Raw genomic sequence first — 26,294 nt, forward strand, 5'->3', positions numbered from 1 at the left:
CTCCCTCGTCATTAACCCACATCTTCATCCGAAAACACCACACCACTGTGACTCCATCCATGGGTCACTCTCCAACCACGGGCTATATACCCAATTAACCCTTCTGATAACATCCTCTCGAGTTCACCCGACAGTAGACCGAAATCTATACTACGCACAAAATTTTAAATGGGTAATACCCATGAAATTCCACACATTCGGCAAGTAAAACAGCTCTCGCCCCAATATTGCTTTGGCTAGGACACGCACCCCTCGGTGGTTCTTTCAAATTTTGAAAACATGGCTCCTCAGCCCTCATCTTTCCCAAATCAAGTCACACGCCTAATACCAAAAAATTTTTTTTATGGTTTTACAGCAACTTTATACATTAATAAAACTTCAGAGCTACAACATGCTCCATTTCACCCATTCCAGGGAAATTAACAAACAAAGCATATATGTATATATATGGATAAACAAACAGTTTAGATGTTTCAACATTCCCAAAACACATTGGTTACACAACGGAACCCAATGATCACAAAACAATAATTCACTGATTACAAAACGGATTAGCCAAAACGAAACCAACCCCTCGGTATTACCACCACTGCCGTCCCTCGCTGGACCGCCAAAATTGGTCATCTCCAAACACAAGACAACCTACGAGCTTACTAACCACGAACAAGAACTACCGACGTGCCCCCTCTGTCCACACCTGGAACAACTACAAACTTCCCCAACTGGGGCTTGGGAACTCAACTCTACTGAGGCCCTCGCAATCTGGCCTGCTAGTCCCCCAAAACGATACTGTTCCTGCCCAGTCGAATGAAACTGAGCCTGGCTAGGTTGTAAAACTCCTAAAGAAGCCCCCGGCTGAGTACAAAAACGTCGAATATGACCCGGCTGATTACACATCTAACAAGTAGGCGGTGCCTGAGCACGAGACTGGTTCAGAATCTGGGCTGATGAAGACCCCAACAACTGCCTCCCCACTGAGTATTTGATCGGCCCAAAACCCGGTCGGTTAGATGATCCTGGTGGTACAACTACTGGTTGAACTTCTAACCCTGCCCACTTTCTCTGTGGGCAACCCGAAACCTTGTGGCCCAGTAGACCACATTTGAAACAAATGACACCCCTCTGTTTACATTCTCCCGAACCCAAATCCGACACTGGAAGAGTAGTTCTAGCCCGACCTCCCTGTTGCGGGTTTAAACCCCTCTGCCTCTTAAAAGGCCTACCAACACCCTGAGTCACAGGAGTTGCCGAGATGGCTCCCTCCCCACTCTGCCCTATTGCTAGCACCGCAATCTCCACATGGGCAGCTGCCTCAACAAGCACACTATATCTCTTATGCCAAGACCCCACTATCCTTACACGGATGTCGTCACGCAGCTTACTCTCAAACTCGAAACAGCGCGAGTCCTCCGTCTCCACCAATTCTGGAGCAAACCTCGACAGGTTTGCAAACCATCTTTCGAACCGCACCACAGGTGTAGTACCTTGGCGTAACTCCATAAACTGTTTCCACAACTCTTCCCGAGCGGAATGAGGGAAATCACAACTTTCTCGCCTAGGCATCCTAGTAAAAGTAACAGAGACACGTTAGCACACTCATACATGTGCCAAAGCTAAACACTCACATCCTAATACATGGACAACTGCAATTCACTCCACGTAAGCACATAAACACATAAGCACTTACGAATTTCATTTCCGGATAATGATAGTCCCGAGGCGTTAATAGAGTTCCGGTCAGAAACAGCATTGATCAAGTGCCTTTCCAACAGGACTCCCAGAAACCCAAGGATCCAATCAACATCCAAGAAACTACATTCCATACCCACATAGTCACATAAGCATGTTATCAATTAAGCACATAGCATATGGCACTACATCTAAGTCTCTATCAAGCGAGACAAACCCATTGTGATCCTAATCACTTCCCACGTACCCAAAGTATTCAAACCCGGTACGCTCTGATACCAAGTTGTAACGCCCTCAAAATAATAACATTAAACCCATCAATATAAACATACATTTATGTACAAAAGATCCACGTTCCCTCAGTTCATCAGAGTGCTTCATTACAAAAGTATTACACGTTAACAACAAAAGTAAATGCCCTACGGGCTTACAGCTTTCCAAGTTAACACTTGGTTACAAAAGAGAGTATTGACTCGGTTACACATTAAGCCCTTGGCTTAAATTTACATGTAATACAACAAAAGGAAAAATAAGGCAACAAAAGTAAGTTTGCCCCTAGCCTCCCAAGCTATGTCCTCAGAAGTGGCATGCTACCTGTACCTGAAAATGATGTTCCCATAAAGGGTGAGCCACAGCCCAGCAGAGATATACTAAACCAACTATAAACAATGCCTAAAATATTAGCAACTGAAAGATGGTCGATACTTACACCTCCATTTACATCTTATTTCAATTCCATGACAACCAAGTCTACGTTACAAGTTACTTTTCATTTCTTGTTCAACTTTGGGTTTGAAAACAGGGCTCAGTACTCTGGCCAAAACATTTTGATGAGATTATAGTTCATCACTAGAACATTTTCAAAATTCGCGGTGGATACACATTTTGGTGTTGTATCAATAACGCATAAACTACTTCCATACTTCACAAACGATGATGATATACATTTTAGTGCTATATCAAGTCAAACAAACTTTTCAATAGATAAGCATATGAGCTATATCACTACTACAACAGATAAGCATATGAGCCATATCAACATTCCAATAGATAAGCATATGAGCTATATCAACACTACGACGGATAAGCATATGAGCTGTATCAATGCTACAACAGATAAGCATATGAGCTATATCTACACTTCACAAAGACAAGCATATGAGCTGTATCTTCACTTCTCTAGACAAGCATATGAGCTGTATCTACGGAGTTCATCCCCCATCTCCTCCCAATCCTATCCGGTTTAGAGGTACATCCCCCATCTTCCCCTAAACCGCAGAGTACATCCCCCATCTTCTCATCTACACAATACATATAAACACAAAGGTTCTATACACAATATAACTCATGTAAACACAGAATCACATACGCAATTAATCAATACATAAAGTTAATGTATTCTACCAACCGTCTACACATAATGCATATAAACACATTGGTCATATACACAATCACTCAATACATAAAGTTAATGTATTCTATCAACCGTCATACTCTATGACACATCCGATTGATTAGTTTTAGTTTGCCTAATCATCATGCATTGTCTACAACAATCAACACTACCCTCCACCGGTAGCCCAAAACAATTATTTCTAAGCAGGAAATAAATGCACAAATGGATAATATATCAACATTCTCAATTCAATTTCTCGCTTTCTTCAATTAATTATATGCATTAATTAATTAAACCAATTAGGTCAAATTACCATAATTCACAAAACAACCCTAAGGTTCCATTTCCATCAATGTCCCAACATTAATCTCATTTCTCTATGCCTAACGTGCACATAGGTTTTTATATTTAAAACCCCAACTTTTGTAAAATTACACAAAGGCCCAAACTTTTTCGAAACTACCCAACAACCCCCAACATATCAAAATGCTAAAATTCAAAGACAAAGCTCATAAGATGGAGTAGGTTATCCCTACCTCGAATGATGGGGCTCAACGAAGAAGATGAAGAAACGGAAATGCTCCAAATCCCAAAATTTTCAGATTAAAAGATAGCCCTCGACGATCAACACAACTTTTGTAAAGGCCCAAGGTGAGAAAACAACTCCTGCTAGATCAATCCTAAAAGAGAAGTTAGGGTTTTAGTGAGAGGAGCTCTCAAAACACCTTTTTGGAAAAGTAAGAGAGAGAAGAGATGTTGAAAAATGAACAAAAAGGTCGGATCTTGGCTTTATATAAAAGTCGCCCCGCTCGAGCGTCGAACTCCCCGCTCGAGCGTCACTCACAGATCCCCGCTCGAGCGTCCAATCCCCCGCTCGAGCGGCGGATGCACGCTCCCAGAACTTTTACAGACATGATGCCCGCTCGAGCGTCAAACTCCCCGCTCGAGCGTCAGACACGAACTCCCGCTCGAGCGTCCAATCCCCCGCTCGAGCGTATACCACAGCAGACAACAAACTGGATGGGTGATTTCCCCGCTCGAGGGCCAACACCCCCGCTCGAGCGGACAAGCAACAACAGAATCCCGCTCGAGCGTCGAAAGAGCCGCTCGAGCGGAGGGACCAAAAACTGGGCAAAGATTTTACGTTTTAAAACACAACCAACTTATTCCCAACTTGCCCAACACAACCCAAAGCTCGAACACAAGGAGAAAGGGATAGAAAGAGGATAAGACAACAGCACTCTCACGAAACCGAATCCGGATTACAGTTAAGCACGAAAGGGAAAACCGGGATCGCTATAAGAAGCAAATATGATCCCTCTGCTTCCCTCCTTACACACTACCCTCACCCTTGTTTTCTCATTATTGACAAACTTTACATTCTTACCATTCTTTATTGCATACTTTCTCACTGCAGCCCTAAATTCTGTTGCCAAAAGAAATAACATGCCCACTTTAAATTTAACATTGGTCATGTCAGTGTCAGGATTAAACTCTGGATGCTTTGGACCTCTTCTATCCTCATCACTTGTGTCATAAATGCTTTGGAGCTCATCAGATGATCCACCATCTTGCTCAAGCTCTACACCCTCTAGTTCAATGTTTGTAAACCCATATTATACTCATCTGCTTAGTCATTTGTGTTCCCTCTACTACTCCCAACCCACTCAACACCTTTGCTAACATTGTTTTCAAACAACACATCATCATCACTCATTGCATAATCACTATCATAGAAGTCTACATCCTCATTGTCATTTTCAACCTCACTGTCGTCACCATCATTTTCAACCTGAATGTCATGACTCTTATCTACATATCTACAGAAACATCAACATTATCAGCAATTAATTCCTCTATATGATCATTTCAATTTGACTAATACTTCTCTAGGTTGACTACTCCCAGAAACATCACGACTCCACTTGGTTGTCCTAACAATCCATTACTAAAACATTTTCTAAGTACACTTCAATGACTCTACTAGTAGGCATTTGAGCAATCATTTTAACCAAATTAGCATCAGTTGCTAGCAACCTTAAACCATTATCTAAGTCCATCCCATGGATTCTGTAAAAGTAAATAATTAAACCATCATACCCAAATTTCTTCACATCATCATTAAAGTCAAGTAAAGAAAATTTAGTAGGATCACAATTTTCAACTAAAGTAATGTTTCCACCAATGTACATCTTTCTTGGAGAGTAAACAAAGTCACCCCTATGGTGAATCTTAATAGTAAAACAACAACCATCCTCTGCAGAAAACAGTTTAGAGACCACAATGTCATAAATAAATTTTCTTCAACCATTTTAATTAAACAATTCATAAACAAATGAGTTTAGGACCACAGAAAGTCCACAAATGTCCACTGTGAACTAAAAGTGTAATTGGTTTATTGATTTGGGTAGGGATTGAGAAAATGGAAGGGAAAATGTATTTGAAATGTAGATATATTTCATTCAAATTTCACCATTATTTTCCCTTTTCTTTTTCAAATTTCTGTAAAAATCCATGAACCAAACACAATACAAGTGTTAATACAAACAGACAAAGACTAGCCAACACACTCGGGACCACATTTTTCTTCAACCAATAAAATAGTAAATCAAAAAATCGAACAAAAGTTACACTTGATCCAAGAAATTGTTCTAGAAACCCACACACAGAACCAAACAAACAAACAAAATGATAAATCGATAAATCATTGTAAAAAACCCCCACACACAAACAAAGACAATCAATTGTTATAAAATATTGCGAAGTTATGCTTTACCTGATGGATGCGCACCTCTGTCTTCCATTCCCTTCAATTCGTGACTCATTTTTTGCATAACCGTAATAGTTCACCATCTGCATTTTGGTTTAGCCCTAAATTGATAGAAATTTTGGAACAATCACAATTTTGAGCCATCACATTTGAACATTGCAAGGTTTGTCTCTAAACTTTATGGATCCATAAAAATTGAAGACCGTATAATCTCTTCATATATATATATATATATATATATATGTATTGGTTTCATATGTATATATATATATATATATGTTAAGGACTTGCCATGCTAGCAATATAGCATTAAATAAAAAAATAAGTACTAGCTTATCAAAAAATTTATACAAAATATGTAACCAGAATGATATGGTAATGATATTCATGAAATGAAAATTACTTTGATAAATATTTTGGTTTAAAATAGTAAAATTTACATGTACCATATCATTTTGTATAGACTTTTTGTATAAATTTTCTACTTCACCTTATATCATTTATGTATATATAATATTTGTGTGTATATATATACTTGTAGCTATATATACATATCCATATATGCATATTTTTTTTATTATACTTGTATACTACTTGTATCTATATATATATATATATCCACATCTGCATATTTTAATTTATTATACTTATATGGGAGATTTATTTAAAAAATCCTTGGGAACAGGCTTTTTTTAGTAACTTTTTGGCTTTTTGTCTAAAATGTAATGTAAAAAAAAATAGTATGTTTTGGATGATTTTTTGGCTTTTTACGAAAAGATGTGCAAAAAATAGAGAGAAAAGGAAATCTTTGACTTTTTGGTATGGGTTGTTGATTTTTTGATTTTTTTAGTGACTTTTTGGCTAAAAAAGTCACTTGCCAAATGAGGCCTTTGTATCCTAATTAGTCCACAAGATATTCTTGTATTCCAATAAGTCTTATTATTTGAACATTTGATCTACCAAATCTTAATTCTCATATTTAAGGTATTTTATAGACATTTCTACCCTTATAAATATTTTTTGAATGGTTAGCAATTTGATGATGTGAACATTCATATTTTACAATGTGAATATTCACATTGATGTGTGAATGTTCACATTGATAGTGTGAACATTCACATTGACAATATGAATATTCACATTGGCATGTGAACATTCACATTGACGGTGTGAACATTCACATTACGGAACATTTGCACTGTAAATGTAAATATTATTAGAAGTATTTTAGTAACTATGTCACCCATAGGACTTATTGGACTATAAGAAAATAATGTGGACTAAATAGAACAGAAATAGGTGAAAAGGGATTTATGAAAAAGTGTCCCTACTTATATACTACTTGTATATATATACATATGCATATTTTATTTTATATTATTTACATCAACCTCACATCCATTCTATATTACCCACATTACCTTTTTATTTTCAATGTTACCTGTGTATATAATAAATAAATAAAAGGATGAGCAAAGAAACAATTTTCTTTTTTTTTTCAAATTTTTGGTTTGAATCTAAAAAAGAAATAAAAAAAAAGAAGAAGAAGAGAGTTTTCCTTAACAACAAAAAATATATAAAAAAAAAAGAAAAGAAAAGAAAAGAAAAAGGCTAAAAAAGAAAGAATTTCAAAAAAGACATCTTTAAAAAATTGAACTACGATTGGACCTGATTCCTACAACAGGATAAATAGGCAGCCATGTAACTCTCGGTCCGAATCTTTCTAATTTTCATTTTTATCTTTCTTTTGTCATCAAGTTCAAAAAGGCTTCTTTCAAAAATTGAACAACAATTGGACCTAATTCCCATAACAAGATACAGAGGTAGCCATGTGACCCGGTCCAAACTTTTCTTTTTTTATTTTTGTTTTATCTTTGTCATGTTGCCATTTTGATATCATAATACTGCTAATCAATCTCTTCAAAGAAAGGTCAATTTTCGAAACCACACATTGTTCTTATGAGGAGATAAAATCACACTTCGTGATTACTACCAAGTCATTGAAACCAAAAGTGATTCAGTAAAATTCAAGGATCAACATCTAGGCAATTTAGTACCAAAAGGGTGATGTAAGGTGCCTAATACCTTCCCTACTTGTAACAGTAAATCCCCGAACCCAACTCCGGTTTTCACAAGTAAAAAATGGAAGTCATTTTTCAAAATAAGGCCCATGCCAATATTTCAAAAAAATAAATAAATATTTCCTTACTCTTTTCTAAATTATTTTCTTTGAAAATAATAATTAAAACTGTCTTCTTTGAAAAAAAAATTTAGGTGAAACACACTTGAAACCCCATGTTAGGTGGTGACTCCTACTTTTTAAAATTTCAGGACCTAAGTCACAGTTGTCAATTCCATTTCAATTAGTCGCATTAAGCTAAAGATTTTTTAAAACTTGTTTTTCTTTTTGTAAAACGCGAGGGATGAAAAATTCGGACGCGATAGTTGGTGACTTCGCTGGAGATACTTACAGGATTTCGGCTATTTTTATTCTCTTTTATTTGATCCATTTTTGGTTTCATGACTTCTCATATTTTTCTTCTTATTTCAATCATCTAATGTATATATTTTGTAGGAACACTATTGAGTTATTTCTTGTTCTTTTGTAGCATAAATAAATGATGGAAGGCATGATCAAATATATAGCTTCATGATTGTCAAGACAAGAGGGACATTTGTAAAATAAAAATATATATAAAGGGATTTATTATTATTATTATTTAGGGGTGCACCCCGTCATTTAAAAAATAAAAATAAATGCACCCACTCTCACAGCATGTTTGTATGTGCATAACATACTTGCTTGTAACCATTTGGGAAAGGCAGGTCGTTATCGAATTTAGCTGTCATACGGTCCCGGTAGCTTCTATAGTCAATCTTTTCCTACTCAAATCACCAATCTATGAAGGTTCCACTTGTGGGACTGGAGGTTTGAAGATTTGGGAACCAAACCTCTGTTTAGGAGCTGCATTAGTTAACCTACTCATGTTGCACATATCTCTCTTGCAAAGGACCTCCTAAACTTTGTACCATTAGGAACACTTGGTTTAAAAATAAAATAGAATAATAACAAAGGGTGCCATTGTGTACATTTTTTATGCTTACATTTGTCATCATGCATTGCGAAGTCATCTCTGACACGTGTTTCAAGTAACTCGAGCCATTGTATTTCATGCATTGTCAACCCTAATTGAAATGGCCAAGGCCACTTCACATAGGACAACCTACCAAATATTCTCCATGGTACACATATCCTAGACATGCATTGACTGTACACCCATATGAGATAGCCATGTCTACGTCTCAAGATTGGGTTAGAGAGTTCCATCACTCTAAATATCATCAGGGCACCTTTCTGTGCAGCAGTTGAATGACAAGACCTTATCCAAATTGTGACCAAAACAAGCTCTATAGCTTTTCGTGGTTGGTAGTTGTTGTTTATATCTTGTCTCCGTCCTTAAATTCCTTATATTTGAGTTTTGGGATGTGTTGGGCGAATTTGGTACAGGTTGGTTGTGAGTTGAAACAAATGGTTGCTGCCCAGGTTTTTGCTTCTTCGCTCGAGCAAAAGTTCTTGTGCTCGAGCGAGGATGGAGGGTCCTCAGGTTTCTTTTCAGATGCAGCTTCTACTCGAGTGAGATTTCTTGTGGTCGAGCGAGCTTGGTCTGGTGTGTCTCTTCGCTCGAGCAAGCACTCTTGCGCTCAAGCATGCGTCTGCGTTTCTTTTGGACCTGAGGGTTGGTGATCTTCGCTTGAGCAACTCTTCTTGCGCTCGAGCGAGCGAGGCCTATGTTTTGAGTTCCTTCGCTCGAGCGTGCTTCTGGGTTACAGACCTGAAGCTTCGCATTTTCCGCTCGAGCAAGGCTTTTTGCGCTCGAGCGAGGTTCTGTTATGTCTGGTCGCTCAAGCGATTACTTCTTCGCTCGAGCGAGCCTCGAGTATATCAGATGGCAGCAGCGAGATTTTTATCACACTTCCATCATCTTCTTCCCTCAAACCCTAAATTCGGCACTCTCTCTCTCTCTCTCTCTACAAATACACTTAGTTCTAGTGGTTTTCTACCCTAGTTCCTTTGTATTAAAGCTTGAGCTTCACGAGGGCTACACTTTGATCCAAAAAAGTTGAGCTTTGGAGCACTTTGAGTTTCTTCCTTCTTGTCTTTTGAGGTCCTAAATTCGAGGTAGGGATAATCTACTCCTTCTTATGAGTTTTAACATAAATTTTAGTCATTTTGCATAAATGGTGGAATTTGGAAGTTTTGGGGAGTTAGGGTTTGAGTTTGAAATTTATGAAAAAGGGGTTTCCCATTTTTGAACATTATATGTATGTGAAACTTGAAATTGGGGTTGATTTTGGAATAGGAGTGAAATTTGGCCTTGGGGGCAATATTTGAGAATAGAGGGATTAATGCCATAATTGAATTTGTATAACTAATTTGGTAAATTGTGGAAATATGAAATTGAGTTGAGAATTATGAAATTGGGAAAAATATGAGTTGAATGGTGTGGTTGGATTGATTAATCACTCACCTATGGAAAAGTTGATAATTTATCTATTTGGTGAATTTATTATCTGTTTAGAAATAACTGCTTTGGGCTATCGGTGGAGGATAGTCATGATTGTTGTAGACACTGCATGTTGATTAGAAAAAATTGAAACTAATCAATTGAATTATGTCATTGAAAGTGACGGTGGAATTAACACATTGAATATGTGAATTGTTAGGTCAGTGTATATGACAACTTGTTAAATACATTGTTTATGTATATTGTGTGGGAGGAGATAGGGGATGTACTCCATTTATGTGGGAAGAGATAGGGGATGGACTCCCTTGATAACTAAGTTGGCCGGAGTGTCCTGGGTGAAAGTCTTGAAACTTTATTTATTTATGGGTGCTAGTTCCCTCGGACGTAGTTCCGTAAAATGGCAAAGTTATGGAAGTGATGATTGATGTTTGCTATTGAAGTGTTGATATATGAGTTGTAGTCTTTTTTTTTTTTGGAATGGTTGAATAATATTGAACTATGTCAATGAATTGACTTGAGTAATAAATGGAAATGAATGAGTATATGGGAACCAATATTAGTTGATTATGGAAAAGGTTTGAGATGGTATATAAGTGTTAAACATTTATAGAATACTAATGTTTTAGTTAATTCTCATATTATGTTTAGCGTATCTCTACTAGGCTTTGGCTCACCCTGTATGGGACACCTTTTCAGGTACAGGTGATATGCAGCCTCCAAGGTCTTAGCTTGGATGGTTTTGGGAGTTGAAGACTCTTTTTGGTTATTTTATTGGGATGTTATATGTAAATTCAAGCCAAGGGCTTAATATGTAAGAGTTAGAACTCTCTTTTGATATAACCAAGTGTTGACTTGGAAAGTTGTAAGCCCGTAGGGCATTTACTTTTGTTGTCAACACGTAATATCTTTTGTGCAAGATCACTCTGATTAATGAATATATGTTATTCTCTTGTGTCTGTGGATATTATGAATGATTGGTTTATGCATTTATTTTGAGGGCGTTACAAGCTCTATGCTAATTTAAACTATCACTCTGATTAATTGTAGTATGGTAGAGGGTTTGCCCAACTCATAATCAAGTTATTGCAACATTAAACTTTGTTTAGGACACTTTGACATGCGGTTGCTATTAGGCAATTATACAATTATCTTTGGTCAGGTAACAATTTTTTCCAAATGACAAAGCAGTCTCAACGTAACTACAATCAAATCATTGTCATTTTTTTGTTGTTACAATGAGAACTAAGGTTTTTCTTAACAACTTTTGGACAATACGTTGCCTAACAGCATTTTCAAGTTGTTGATCATTGGAGTTCAAGGTTGGGGCTCATGAGAATGTGACTAGCTCAGAAGAAAGGTTGGGCCTTATGAGAACCTGACTGCGAGTGCATGAACATCATAGGCTCATGTCACCATCTAAGTAACATAAGTCATTCCTCGAAGAAAACATGCAAATGTTTCTCTAAGGAAGAAGAAAGGACAATTCATTTGAGACATCAATAAGATCTTGAGATGGTTTTTCCAAATTTAACGAAGTCCATAGGCAGGTGATTGAGCTCATGAATGTTTTCCAAACTTGACTGCTATCCAGAGATTGCCAAACTATGTCATTCACCATAAACAACTACTGGAACGAGGCAAATATCGCGACCTGGAAGCTATTCCTATGGCAAGGCCTAGTAATACAATAGTTCCTTATGGTTTTTGGTACAAAACCCACAAGCTCCTTTGACTATACTAGTATAATTTGTGTTGCCCATTGTTCACATTCCACAAGCTTAACTGTTACCACCCATTATACCAATTGAATGTCATGCTTACATGCAAAATGAGTCTGATAGAGAGGACATTTCTCACTTGCTTGATGTATCATGGAAAGTGGAAAGAGAAAATGTTGGCCTAAAAATTTCATGCCCTTCAAAGCACATCCTAGTCAATGCAAAGAGCTTTCCATGTATTCAATCATCTATGCTTGTATCCAGACCATCCATCGCTTAGAAAGTTCAAAATCCTTGGCTTTTCCTAGTTCAACGGCATGGAGAATGAAATTTCTTTGATTAACTCAAGCTCTATGTTGGGGCCATTATGTTGAGATGCACATGATAGTACTCTTTGTTCTTAAATTTTTCAATGCTGCATTACAGGATTAGTCTTGCAGTAGTTTGCCTGCTTAAATGTATACAAGATCCACACATGGATGAGTTTTTTAAGCTATTTTTTGCACAATGGTAGCATAATTGCGAGCTCACCATTGACCATTGCACCTTACTGGGCATGAGTTGTAATTCTGAGGAATCATTTCTGGAGTATGCCCACAGGTTTAGGAAATCTACTACTCGAGTGCATCCAATATTGATTCTGCCATAGCATGCCTGCAAAGGTTTGTGCTTCGACAAGTTGTGTATCAGTATCAGGCATACTTTCACCCAAATCACCCTCCAAGGTGAACTTATTGAAGCCACCATTAAGTTTGGTTGCATTATTGGTATTGCTACATGAAGTCGCAGAGAGTTCTCATCCTCTATGGAAAAGCTTGAGACCAAGGAATCTGAGCAGAATAAGGGGCAAGTAGCCATCATCCATCCTACAGTTAAGTATGGGAGAGGCCAATATGCCTCCATTACTTCAACCAACATCAGTACAACCAAGCTTTGCTTCAATGATCATGGATATCATAAAGAAAAGAAAATAAAAGAAAAAAAAGTTAGGAGTATAATCTTTGGCTATCAATAGAGCCATGACAAGTCATCATTGGTTCGTATTTGGTTAAATTACACCTTCTGAAGCTAAGCCCATTCCTAGTTCTCTACCATAAGGGCTCTTGGCATTAAATGTGCATATCATTTAGTCCAAGCAGGACACTGATGGCAAGTCTTGTTTCACTACAAGACATAAAGATGGTGGGGACACAAATAAGTGAACCTAATTAACTAATCCCATGCCAATGCTAACCTCATACCTCTAGGTACTCAGGTACACATGAAGGTTGGTAATCAAGGAAGGGTGAACTCATGCCCACATGTAATGATTCTAGTCAATATACCACCCTGGCAAATCTATCTGACAAGGCAAAATGGGAAGTCAAACTCAAGCTTGTGGTCCTAACAGAACCAGAATTATTTTTTTTTCGAATCACAATCTGCACAAAGATCAATCACTTTAGATGGTTATCAAGGTGTACAACTACTATGAGAAACCTTTATGTTGCAACACATGATGAACATAGTAGAAAATGGGCCTAAGTCTAAAGTCCTTTAAGTTACTGGCCCTTCCCATCAGTCATACCTTGGTGTGTACCCTTGCCTACAACCTAAATGAATACAAGAAGGGCTTAATCAAATAACTTTACGTCCATTAGTGCTAATTATAGGCTCATCCTTAGCCTATACAAGTAAAGCAATTGAGCAAATTCCGAGGCAACTTGAACAGAAGAATATAGTTTTCACTTCCTTGATAGTCATTTGAACTTTTCAATTGACTTTGAGCTTCAGGAAAAGCTCTAGTCAAAGCAAAACTACCACCAATTTCACTGCCCAAGAAGTTCAATCTAGGCTTTCATTGCACCTACAATTCTAGGGCATCAGAGCATGACATGGAGAATTGCTACTCGTAACAACCAAGCCTTTGTTGATGTTGGGATCATTGGTATAAGGGCTAAAGACCAACATGGATGCATCCAGTCATTCTTGAATGACGCACCCTGGAGTGCAACCATTAAGTTGACAGTGACAAAGGATTAATAATCTTTTTGGCAGATCAATTGCACTTGTAAACATAATGAAGGGTTAACTACCCTTGACATCATCAGGTCAATAATGACAAAGGATCAAAAATCCACAATAGTAGATGCTCAGATCACATATGAAATGAAAAAAGGATGATTTCATAAAAGGACAATCTTTATCATTACAAATGATGAGAGCAACTCTGTCAAAAGCACCAAGATCATCCAGATCAATAAGTCATTCAGTTTGGAACCAATTGGAGCACCCCATAAGGACCCATTCAATTACATCGATTGTGCAAGAGCATGTTTGATCCTTATGGAAACAAGTAAAGTGGATGAGTTGGAATCAAGGTCCACCCTCCATGACTTTTTGAAGATGAATGACTCCCACAAGAAAAGTAGCCCTGAGAATCAACCAAACCTCATGAGGCAATCTTTAAATGCCATAGTTGCAACTTGGAAGATCATTTGCTACCATGGGCCTAATGCTTTTTGCAATCTTGCCATTTGTCACGCCCTCAAAATAAACCCATAATATCATACAATCACGATAAATAAAAGAGATTTCGTATTACAATCATCAGAGTATTCTTACAAAAGGTATTACATGTTGACAACAAAAGTAAATGCCCTATAGGCTTACAACTTTTCAAGTCACCACTTGGTTACAAAAAGGAGAGTACTAGCTCTACATAGAATAAGCCCTTGGCTTGATATACATGTAATACAACAAAAACAACAACAAAAAAAAAGTCTAACATCCTCAAGCCTCCCAAGCTACGTCCTTGGAGGTGGCATGATACCTGAACCTGAAAGATGATGTCCCATATAGGGTGAGCCAACGCCCAGTAGAGATATGCTAAACATAATATGAGTGATAACTAAAACATTAGCATTTGACAAATGTTTAACTCATAAAACCAATACATAACTCAATCCAGATCCATGACAAAAATCTATGTATCATTCCACTTTCCTTTACTTAAACAATTTTCGATTTATCAACATGGCTCAGAACCTGACCAGACAGTTTAAATGGGATGACACCTCATGTTAAAACATTTCCTTTTTAAATGAGATAACAACTCACATCAAAACACTTCCATAATTCACAATACATACACAGATTCACTGTATCAATAACATATTAAAACACTTCCATACTTCACAAATGATACACCGATTCGCTGTATCAATACTTCAATAGATACACATATTTGCTGTATCAATGGAGTCCATCCCCTATCTCCTCCCAAATAACATCCGGTTTAGGAGTCCATCCCCTATCTTCTCCTAAACCGTGGAGTACATCCTCTATGTCCTCCCACACAATACAATGTATATAAATGTTTATCATATACATGTTCAATTAATACCCCAATTTGATGTATTATTCCATTCATCATATTCAATGACAATCAACCGATTAGTTTTAATTCGCCTAATCATCATGCAATGTCTTCAACAATCAAGACTATCCTCCACCGATAGCCCAAAGCAATTATTTCTAAACAGATAATAATTGTATCAACAAATAATTTATCAACATTTTCAAAGGTGAGTGATTAATGAATCCAACTCCACCATTTTATCTCATAATGAGCCAATTTCATTATTTTCAACTCAATTTCATATTTCCATAATAAATGTCATTAATTACACTAATGACCCAAATATACCCAAACATGGCATTTTTCTCATTTTCTCAATATTGGCCCAAAGGTCCAAATATTATTAACAACATCAATAACCTCCTTTTTAGACCCAAAACACATAGGCTTGAATCAAAAGAACAAAACCCCTCTTTCCAATATAACACATCTCAAACCCTAACTTCCCAAATCAACCATTTATACAAAAAGCTCAACATTTATGTTAAACCTCATAAAAATGAGTAGTTATCCCTACCTCAAGAGATGAAACCCAATGGAGATGATGAAGAAATCTCGAAATGCTCCAAAACCCAAGATTTTCGAATTGATAGATAGCCCACAACAAGCTCCACACCTTTTATAAAGGCCCAAGGATAGGAGATCACTCAAACTAGATCAAACCCAAGAGAGAAGGTGAAATATAGTGAGAGAAGCTCTCAAAAAGGGATTTCTAGAAAGTAAGAGAGAGAAGGAAAAATTGAAAAGTGATTTAAAGTCACCCAGCTGCCATCTGATATACGACTAGTCTGCTCGAACGGAGAATAAGACGCTCGAGCGTCAAACACAAAAAACTGGACCCGCTCGAGCGCAACAATACCCGCTCGAGCGCAAAGGAAAGCCTGCCCGAGCGTAGATTACACTCCTCCAATATTTTTACAGACAACGAACACCCGCTTAAGAGCAAAAGGGTCCGCTCGAGCGCGACCCGTTCGAGCGTAATGAAATCAGCTCGAGCGTGAAAAACACATCTGTAGAAGTTTTGCAGACGCACAAGATACTGAAAGTATGCAGACTCCGCTCGAGCGCAAAGGGACCCGCTCGAGCAGAACACTAAAAATCTGGGCAACAAGGAATGGGACTAAAGCTCAACCAACCTGTTTGAAACACGCCCAACACATTCTCAAACCCAAATATATGGAATTAAAGGATGCCAACAAGACATATATAACAACCAACTCCACGGAACCTAAGTCCGAATACAACAACCAAAGGAGAAAGAACCGGGATCGCTATTCCATTAGATATCAGGTCTATTGGTTCAAAAAAATGATGGATTGACATGACTTGCATGCTAACAAACCATTTTGCCTCTCAAATCTTATTTTCAATATCTCAAAGTTCGTGTCCTTCGATTCAACTGATATTGTGTCCTTTGAGCGTAAAGATTGTGGAATTGACATCAATTTTGAAAAAAAAATGATGTCAATATGATTGGAGAAGTCTTAAAACCAAATTCCTCAACACCTATTTCGCTTCAACCAAACCTTCTTTGCATCCACCAGGGCTCAAAAACCAAAACCCAACTTCTAGCCCAGTCAAGCTCCCAAAAAAAAAAAAAAAAAACTTAGCCACCTCAAATAAGCTATCTAGCTCCCTCCCAACCTACCATAGAGCTTTCCATTCCAATATTCCAGGGCTTTTCCAAATCAAACCAAAGGACCACCAAACCCAACCTCCAAACAATATCCCCGTCTAGCCTTCAATCCAATAGCCTCCAACACCAAATAAACCTAGTTCTCAAGCAATGGACCTTCAACCCTCATCTTTATGCTGCTACAAGATTGCAATCCTCCAAGGATTGAAGGAACGTAGTGCATCAAGTTGCTCACAAGGGCTAAAGTCCAACATCAATGTCAATAACTCTTAGGCAATACCCTTACGGACAGAATCATATTCCCAGGTTTCATCAACTCAATCAATGCACTACCACATGTAATTTACTTCTTCTAATGAGCAATGAGATTTAGATCTAAAAGAAAGAAAGGCCCTAATTTCTGCTACCACCTTTTATGATCAAAATCCCCTTGTTAAACCCTTTGAGCCTGCTATGGACATTTCTAGCAAGTCCCCCCCCCCCCAGAGGTTATCCCCTACACTAGGGAAAATCTAAATAGAGCATTCAATTGAAGAAGAGTCCTAGAACTGGGGCAATTCCCAAGTGAAGTGTCAAAAGAACACTAGGTCAACAACAACAACAACAACAACAACAACAACAACAACAAAAATCGAAGAAAAAGGAATGTTGGGAACAAAGTGAAACCCCCAACTCATTCTAGTTATGAGAGATACGCATACACACACACAAATAAAGAAAAAAAAATTAAAAAAAAAAAAACAAGAAAATGTGTTCTCTCAAACTAAGTCAAACATGTCAAATCAAGGTCTTGTAGAGATTCAGAGTTCATCACAGCCCAAGTTCAGGGACAAGTGTTAGGAGACCATTTGGATAAGATGACATTGGGACACAAAAACACACAAATATTATTTTGGCCTCCATGCATCCCTTTCTTTCATTACCCTAACCTAAAACCTACACTACAGTCCAAATAAAAGACCTTTAAGATTGGATCAAATTCTAATTGCTCAAAAGAAAAAAGTTCTTAACACTAGGATAATGTTTTGATAGTTTGGGATTAACTCTCTCATATCAAGGTGCTATATGGAGTGCATTAGCATCATCAATTGATGAGAGTTGCAATAGCCGACTAATGAACCAATGCAATTCCAGCTTTCAACAAGTCCAAAGTTCAAACCCCGAACTGTCAAAGGGTTTCACTCATACCTCAAACCTAACATCCCCATCCATACCTCTAGTTCATACAGCCTTTCCTCAAGCTCACAAATCTTCTTTCATCCATAACATTTTGGCATCCAAACCATCTCGGGCAACATACAATTCAAAAGTCTCACTCAACTTGCCCACAACTAGAAATCTGGATGCTTTTGAAAACATCCATCTTCGGCTAGCCTCAACATCTCGATGGCTCAAGCCAACTCCAAATTTGTTTGACTAATGAATCTATAAATCATGATCTATGTGTGCTAAGGGCAAAAATATGAGATTCAAATCAAAGGTAATATCTTCTGAGAACCATATGAACTCAATTTGTCTTATATTAACTGTTACAAAAATGGTTTGCAAAAACATACATTTCACTTTCAAAATGTTATTGCATATTGAAAAACTAGTATTGCTTTGTATCTATTGACAAAATGTTAAAGCATAAGTACATGAGCAAAATATCACCATTATGCAATTCTGTGTCAAATTCATCGTGGAGTTTAGAACCCACCAATGGAACAAGAATTCAACTCGAGCAGATTTTCAATAGTCAATTCATTCATTCATCAAGAGAGTCAATTAGAAACCAAGCTTGATGTATGACATTCAAGCACCCAGAGCATGTTCTTTGTGTTTGTCACTCTCACTCCCATCCAAATCATTAAGGGTATGAGTTGTTTTTTCAAAGCAACCACCAATTCCTTTCAAACAATATTTCCCTTGGCCCAAGACTGGTCTCTATCCAAAAAAGCAACCTGCTTATCATTACCATAAAGAACATTTTGCAAGGAAGCTATTCTTTGGATGCTATCCTTTGCTGTAAAGATGACTTGACAGGTTGTGAGAGGCCACAGTAAGTCTCTACAATTATGGCAAGGATAATGGAGTGACCTTCATTCATTCTTTTCGTTAGAACTCCCAGTCAAACATCAAGCTTCCTATCGTCCCGACCGCTGATCAGAATAAAGGCACATATTTTGCTTCCATTAGCAAATCTAGTCTTCTATGGGTGCACAAAGTTTTTCTCTCATGATGTCGAGAAAGAGAATTAATTGCCTCAAATGGTATAGCATGTTTTTGCAATTGCTTGGAAGGACATCTATCCACACAAATGCTTGTTTTTTTTTTTTTTTTTTTTTTTTTGATCGGCAAATGTTAGTTGTTAGTTGTTAAATTAACACTTATGGGAGAAAATCTCCCCACCCTTGGCAAAGCACATAAGTGCTTGCACTCCCTTAATTCAACTCCCCTGAAGGGAATTGAACCCATGACCTCCTTGGGACTAAGCCCTAAGGAAGGCATGGTGGCCAACTAGGCTAGGCCTAGTTGGTTCCACATAAATGCTTGTTACAAAGCACAAAGATTGCCCCATTACAAGAACATCATGGTATTCATGGAGAGAATGAGTCAATTCAAAGAGACTTAACATTGGGTACCTACATGTATTAGGTGCAAAAACAATCAACCTTGGATCAAAGTTGGGCCTCTTCAACTATAAAAAATACATCTCCAAAATGAAGGTACAAAATTTCAAATTTCAATTTTCAAGTCCCGTGGTGGGATGGATCCACAACCCCGAGTAGGACAGATCCACAGCTTCACTTTGACAGAAGGGTATGTCAGACCCAGTGACCGGGAAACGTCAAAATTTCAAATTTCAATTTTTAATCCCCATGGTGGGATAGATCCATGACTCGTGGTGGGATTGATCTAACCCAATCATGATTGGTTCCAAGTTTTTGAACCCAGAATCAAATCAATCATGCACTAGAACTAATCCAACCGAATGTAACTTAGGTTGGTTAGGGTTGAAACCACAGTTCTACTATATTAAAAAAAAGTAAATCAATCAATAATAAAGAATTAAAAGAAACAAATCTTTTAACATTTAAACATAATACAAACAAAAAGCAAAACATTGTTGAATGCAAACTAATACAAATTAAATCGAACTCAAGTTTAAATATAACCAATTCAAATTAAATCCATTAATACAACTAATGCAAATTAAATCAATTGCAAAATCTAACTGAAACATTTAGTACTTCCTTCGTTTACCTAATAATTTTTCACATAGTACTTTCTTCGTTCACCTAATAATCCTTGAACGTTAAAAATTATGAGGTATAATCAAATCCATTATAATAGAGTAATTAGGTGAGGATATGCCAATATAAATAAAATTATAAAAATATATATATAAATTGGTTCGGTTTTCAAGTTGGTTTAATTCAGGCCAGGCCTAAACAAAGAACCAACTCAGTCCTATTGGTTTGATGACTTGAAAACCCATAATCAAACTAATACACTCAAAAACCAATCCAAAAATATCGGTTTGATTAGATTCTTCAATTCATCACCATATAAAGGGCTTAACAAAATGGTAATTTGGTACATAAAGTTCTCTATTTCTTTCAACTTTTCTCTCTCTAAATGGTGTGATTAATTCTTTTTTCTTACTTTTTGTATGTTTCTTATGTTTTGCTCTATGAACACGACCAGCCTTGATTTTTTGAGGCTTAAGACGAACTCAAAAAATAGAGTCTGAACCCTCATATATATTTTAAAAATAGATATATTGGTAAAATAATAAAAAAATTCAATTTATTTTTATTTTTTACTTGTACTTTCTATAAATTTATTACATATGGTACACATAATTATTGATGTAAATCATAATTATTGAGATAAGTTTTGAACATTTTTTATTGTTAACACTGTTAATTTATTCTCTTTTTTCTGATGTAATAAATTAAATTGTAAATTTTGATTAACTTTAACTTAAAAAAATTATTTCTCTAGAAGCAATTGTAACTTGTATAGTCAAACAATATTCTACAAATAATTCATACATTTGTCAAACAACTATCCATTATTTTTAAATAATGGACCAATTCAATTGTTTCTTTAAATCTTCATTTTTAAACTATTAATACTATAATGTAGTTTTTGGTTCACTGAAATTAAATTAAATTGACTGGAATCGTCATTCCTTAGTCTCTTTGTAAAATTACTATTCTCCCACAATGATGAATGATGATTTCGTTTGAAATCATTTTTAGTAAATCAAACGTGAAAATGGATATTATGATGAAATGATTACTCTATTCAACTTTATTTTAATAACCAAATTTAACTTAAGGGGAATTTTTTTTGACGTCCCTGATATTAAGATTTTATAAGATAAAGGACATATAACATTTTCATAGTAATTAAGGTCTCTTAACATTTCTATAGAGAAAATTCGACTTAGAAAAATTTTGCTTAACTTAGTGAAATTTCACCTCGACTCAAAGAAATTTCAATTTTCACACAAAAATCTCTCTGATTTCACAGAGAAATATCTCTGTGATCATACCAGAGAAATTTTGAAATTTCTCTGAGTCGGGCAAAATTTTTCTGAGTCGAATTTTGTCTGTGAAAATGTTGAGGGACCTTAACTAAAAAAAATATATTTTGGACCTCTCTTACTACACAAAGTTGGAGATGGATGTTTCACTAGTTTCCCCTTAACTTAAAACCGAAATAATTAAGAGGAAATATCATTTTGTCCTCCAAACTATTACGTTTTTTTCAATTTGGCACCTAGACCTCGCATTATTTTAATTTCACCTCAAAACTTTTTAAATTTGATCAATTTATCCCCCGTCGTCTGTTTCCCTCTACAATTAAACGGAACTTATTGATGTAGCACCAAATTTCATTTGGAATTTCATTTTAACCCCCAAAATATACCATAAAAATCAATTAACCCCCCAAATATAAAAAAAAAATAAATTTAAATATTTAATAAATAAATTTTTATCTCAATAATGAAATAAATAATATACTTTGCAAAAAAATAATAAAAAATATAAAATCATCATTTAGAATTATCTCTTTAAGCTCAAATTATCTCTACTGCCATGACCTGGCGAAAGTGGCTTAAGTGTGAGTAGGGGTCTGTCTTCCCCTCATACGTGGTAAATTTGGGCTGAAGGAAGCCCGAAGGTAGGGGTGCATTCTCAATTGCCGGAACGAACGGCGAGGTCTGTAGTCTTGCCAAGGCTTTGTCTGTCGGTTCGTAAGCAGGGCGCGCTATTGGCATTCCTACCTCGACGCTTCCATGCGTCCGAGGAGCCAACCGCTGAAGGGCTGAGACTCTGTGCGGGTCACGCGCCTTGTTATCCTCTTTCCATCGTGCCCTTTCTTCTAGCACAGTTCGTAAGTCAGACGATCTAGGTAATTCCGTCTGCCTGGATGATGTTTGGTGCGTGCGCGAGGGCCGATAAGTGCTTCCCTCAGTGTATGACCTCTCAGTTCTCGTTCTCTCAGACCTAGAGTAACGAGTCCTGGCAGTCCTGGATTGAGTATCGCCTATTCTGAAGCTTCTACTCTCTGCTTGTGACGATGTGGTATGCCTACCACGATCCTCCGAGTGATGAGGGGGCGTGTTGCCTTTGCGCCCCTCTCCTGTCGCCACTCATTTTCCCTTGATCTGGTGCTTCATGGCCTCCATGTCTGCCGCCATCTTCCTTATTAGTTCATCCTGCTCTTTTACGCGATCCTCCAGAGCTTGAGGGTCGATCCTTCGCCTCTGCCTTTCAGGACTTTGTGAGCGAGAGCGACGGGGGCTGTTGTTCCGCCTCCCCCTTGCATCCCTTCGGGGGTTCTGTCGCTGGGGCTCTAAGTCTTCCATGGGAGGGATAGAAGGCAGACCTTCGCGCCTCCCACCCCCCTCTGGGATTTGTCCGTCGATGGCGGACTGCGGCAAATCTTCGTTGTGCGCCATTGCTCCTAATTAGCGAGGGAAACTTGATCAAGAGGTTTTTAAAGCTAATTGTACGGGAAAGAAATAAACCTTCTCGTATAATCCTGCTGATCAAGTCTACACTCCTCCGTACGACGTCGCTTTACTTCCTGAAAACACATACGTGAGCTAGCCGGCGGGTGTGTGCCGGATACCTCTCCGATGCCTAAGTCAGCAAAATGGACAAATAAACAAAAAGCTCTGTGTATTCGGGAATCAAAGTTGTGTTACCTCTCCATAGGTGATGTTATAAGCTTTTATAAGTTCTGTGTGGCACAATCCTAGTAGGACTCTTATTCCTCCATGTAGAGTCCTCTTTAGAATCACATTCCTGAAAGATAATGCTTATCCTTCAACACCCCCCTCACTGCTTAAACCAAGTGAGATGGTTTTACCATGGTTAGATGTCAATACGACCGAGATAACATGGCCACGCTAAAGCTGTAGACTAGACCGAGCTCCAGCTAGCTCGGTTCTTCCTTTCACTGCGCGTGTACCTCGTGCTATCCACAATGAGCTTGGACCAAGCTATCTAACAGCAAGGTCCTAAGCAGAAGCCAACAATACCTCGGCTCAAGATGGTTTGACCGAGCTAACTGTCACCGTGCCGACCGTGGTGACCGAGCTAACTGCAAGGTTCTCTGGGACCAGGCTAACTGCATGGCTCTCTGGGACCGGGCTAACTATCGGGCCCTTTTACTCAGTCCTTCTCACTATAGCCCATAGAACGGCCCATCACCTAGCTCGGCCCAATTTCCACATAAATTACCCTCTCAATAACGATTCTATCTATTTTCCAAAAAATTAAAGGGACTCAGTACATTATTTTTTTTAAAAAATTCAAATCATTGATAAAATTTATAAATATTTATAATTAAATGGACAATTATAAAAAAATTCCCAACATGTTACTTATTTTTCAAATTAACTTGAGAGTTTCAATTTCATTAATTTTATTTTTATTTTTTTGGGTGGGTTTTTTTTTTTTTTTTATATGTCAATTTCTTACTTTTGTAGCTGAATTGTTTTCACTAATGGGATACATTAGGTTTATTCAATGGGGGTAAATATTGTTTTTCATCAAAGTCAATGAACTCAAATCGCACCTTTAGATTTCTTTGGTTTAATATGCCCCTGATTGAAAACTGGCATTGGATCTCTGCAGAAAAAATCGTCAATGCAAGAAAGCTTACATGTGAACTAGGTCACCGAGTAAAGCTAGTGTTTCAATTTTGGCAAACTCATACCTAGGACACATTCCTGATCCTCCTCTGAATGCCACAAAGCAGATTAAGGAGGGGATGGTGCTTGCATCTCAAAACATGTTGGATCGATCTTTGATGGATTTGGAAAAATCGTCTCATCCATGTGAGTCATGCTTGCTGCCCATACCAGCTGTTTATCAAAAATTTGTTCTGGTAATTAATCTACAATTATGGAAATGTTAGCAATATTTACACATACTTGCCCCCCTTTTGGTATTAGATATTCTCCAAATTCTATATCTTTAAGGACCCTCTTGAAGGAACAAAACCCAGGAGTGGTTATCCTTAGAGTCTCCATTACTACTCTCCATGTGTACTTTATCTTGCTAAGATCATCCCATTTGAGAAGCTCTCCCAGGGTCTTGGTTTTAGTAATCTCCTCTTGTTCTACAATCTCAAAATAGATAATTTTTCAGTATGTTGTATTTTCTTGTATCCTTTTATCTTTTCAGTTCTTAAATCTTTCTCATGAATCATGATGAGGGAGCAGTTGGGGGCATACCTTGAATAATAGTAGCATAAACGGATGGTTCATTGGCTAAAAGCCTGATCAAGAAGGTAAGGAGGATGGAGGATGTGTCATATCCTCCAATCATTATAATGACCGCGTTGTCCTCAATCTCCTCCTCAAACAGTAGAGCTGAATTGTCTTCATTGCAGATACTAAGCAAGCAAGTGATGAGATCTTGATGAGGGGGAGCACCATTTTTTTCCAAGGCTACCCTCTTCTCACTTATAAGGGCCATGAGTATGGTTTTCATTTTTGCCCTTTCTCGAAGGCTATGGTTAAAGCGTGTGAAAGGCAAATTCACTAGTACTAACAGCGTTCCTTTAATCATGTTTTGAAATAAATCTCTAAGTGGATCTCTTCTTGCTCCTTGTTCTATTCCATATATGAGTGAACAAACAATGTTGAATGTGAGGGTCTTTATCAAAGGCATCACCTATATTATCAACAAATTATTTCATACTATTAATGCAAAGAGGAAACATTAATAGGTTAACATGTATGAGGTCCAATGGACATTGTCATTTCTCCATGTGTATATGTGGTTGATTTTGTAGATTCTTAAATAGCTACTAGCCAAACAAAAACCTCATGCGCGTCTCTTGTTCCACTTATGACGTCATGATTTGCTTTTGTGAAGAAAGAACCAGCTTCATCCATCTTCCCAACATACTCCTTTAATGCTTCAGGCTTCAAAAAGGATACAAGTGCACCCCTTATTCGCTTGTGATCTTCCCCACTCAACGCCAATATATTGTTCTCACCACAGACTCTCCTCATTGATGTTGGTTACTGGTTAGAAAACGTCTTGCTGTCACACGTGTATATAAATTTGTTTGCAGCCTGTCCATGGAGAAAAACTATAGGAGTTCTGTGATGACCAGCTGTGGCATTAGTTCCATTTTCCCTTAGTTTAACCTTGGGTGATCTTGTCGGGGTGTCGGGTTGGCTTGGAGTCTAGTTAATCGTTTGGGTTTGTGGTGTTCGGGAGTTCCTCTCAAATAAATTCTCATTCTTGTTTCTTCAGTGATTGATTTTCACTTGTTCTGAAGAGTGCCCGGGGGTCGAACCAGAAAATTCTGGGCTGCTAGGCCGGGGCTGCACGTGCGGGGAAGGATGAGTTTCAGAGGGTTGCACATTGCCTAGAAGGCAGGTGTGGGGTGAAGTACGGGAAGGGACCACCGCACGTGCGGGGGTGATGGCCGCACGTGCGGGGGAGGCGCTCTGCATGTGCGGGATTCTGGGCAGCCCGAATCTCTATTTTTTTTTCCCTTTTTGGCAGTGTTTGTATCACACTTAGGGCATTTCTTCCTCACTCTAAACATCATTTTACTCCTCCTTCTCTCTAAAAACCTTCACCAAACACCCAAAAACCTTGATTTCTTACAATCCATGGAGCTTTGATCCAT

At 37.6% G+C, this 26,294-nt stretch overlaps 1 pseudogene; it reads right to left on the reverse strand.

Moving 5' to 3' along the window:
* Positions 1–11: 11 nt before the first annotated feature.
* Positions 12–26,294, reverse strand: LOC114292877 (cytochrome P450 716B1-like; annotated as a pseudogene).

The sequence above is a fragment of the Camellia sinensis genome, chromosome 9 (genome assembly GCF_055761805.1).
Source record: "Camellia sinensis isolate YWXY chromosome 9, ASM5576180v1, whole genome shotgun sequence".
NCBI lineage: Eukaryota > Viridiplantae > Streptophyta > Magnoliopsida > Ericales > Theaceae > Camellia > Camellia sinensis.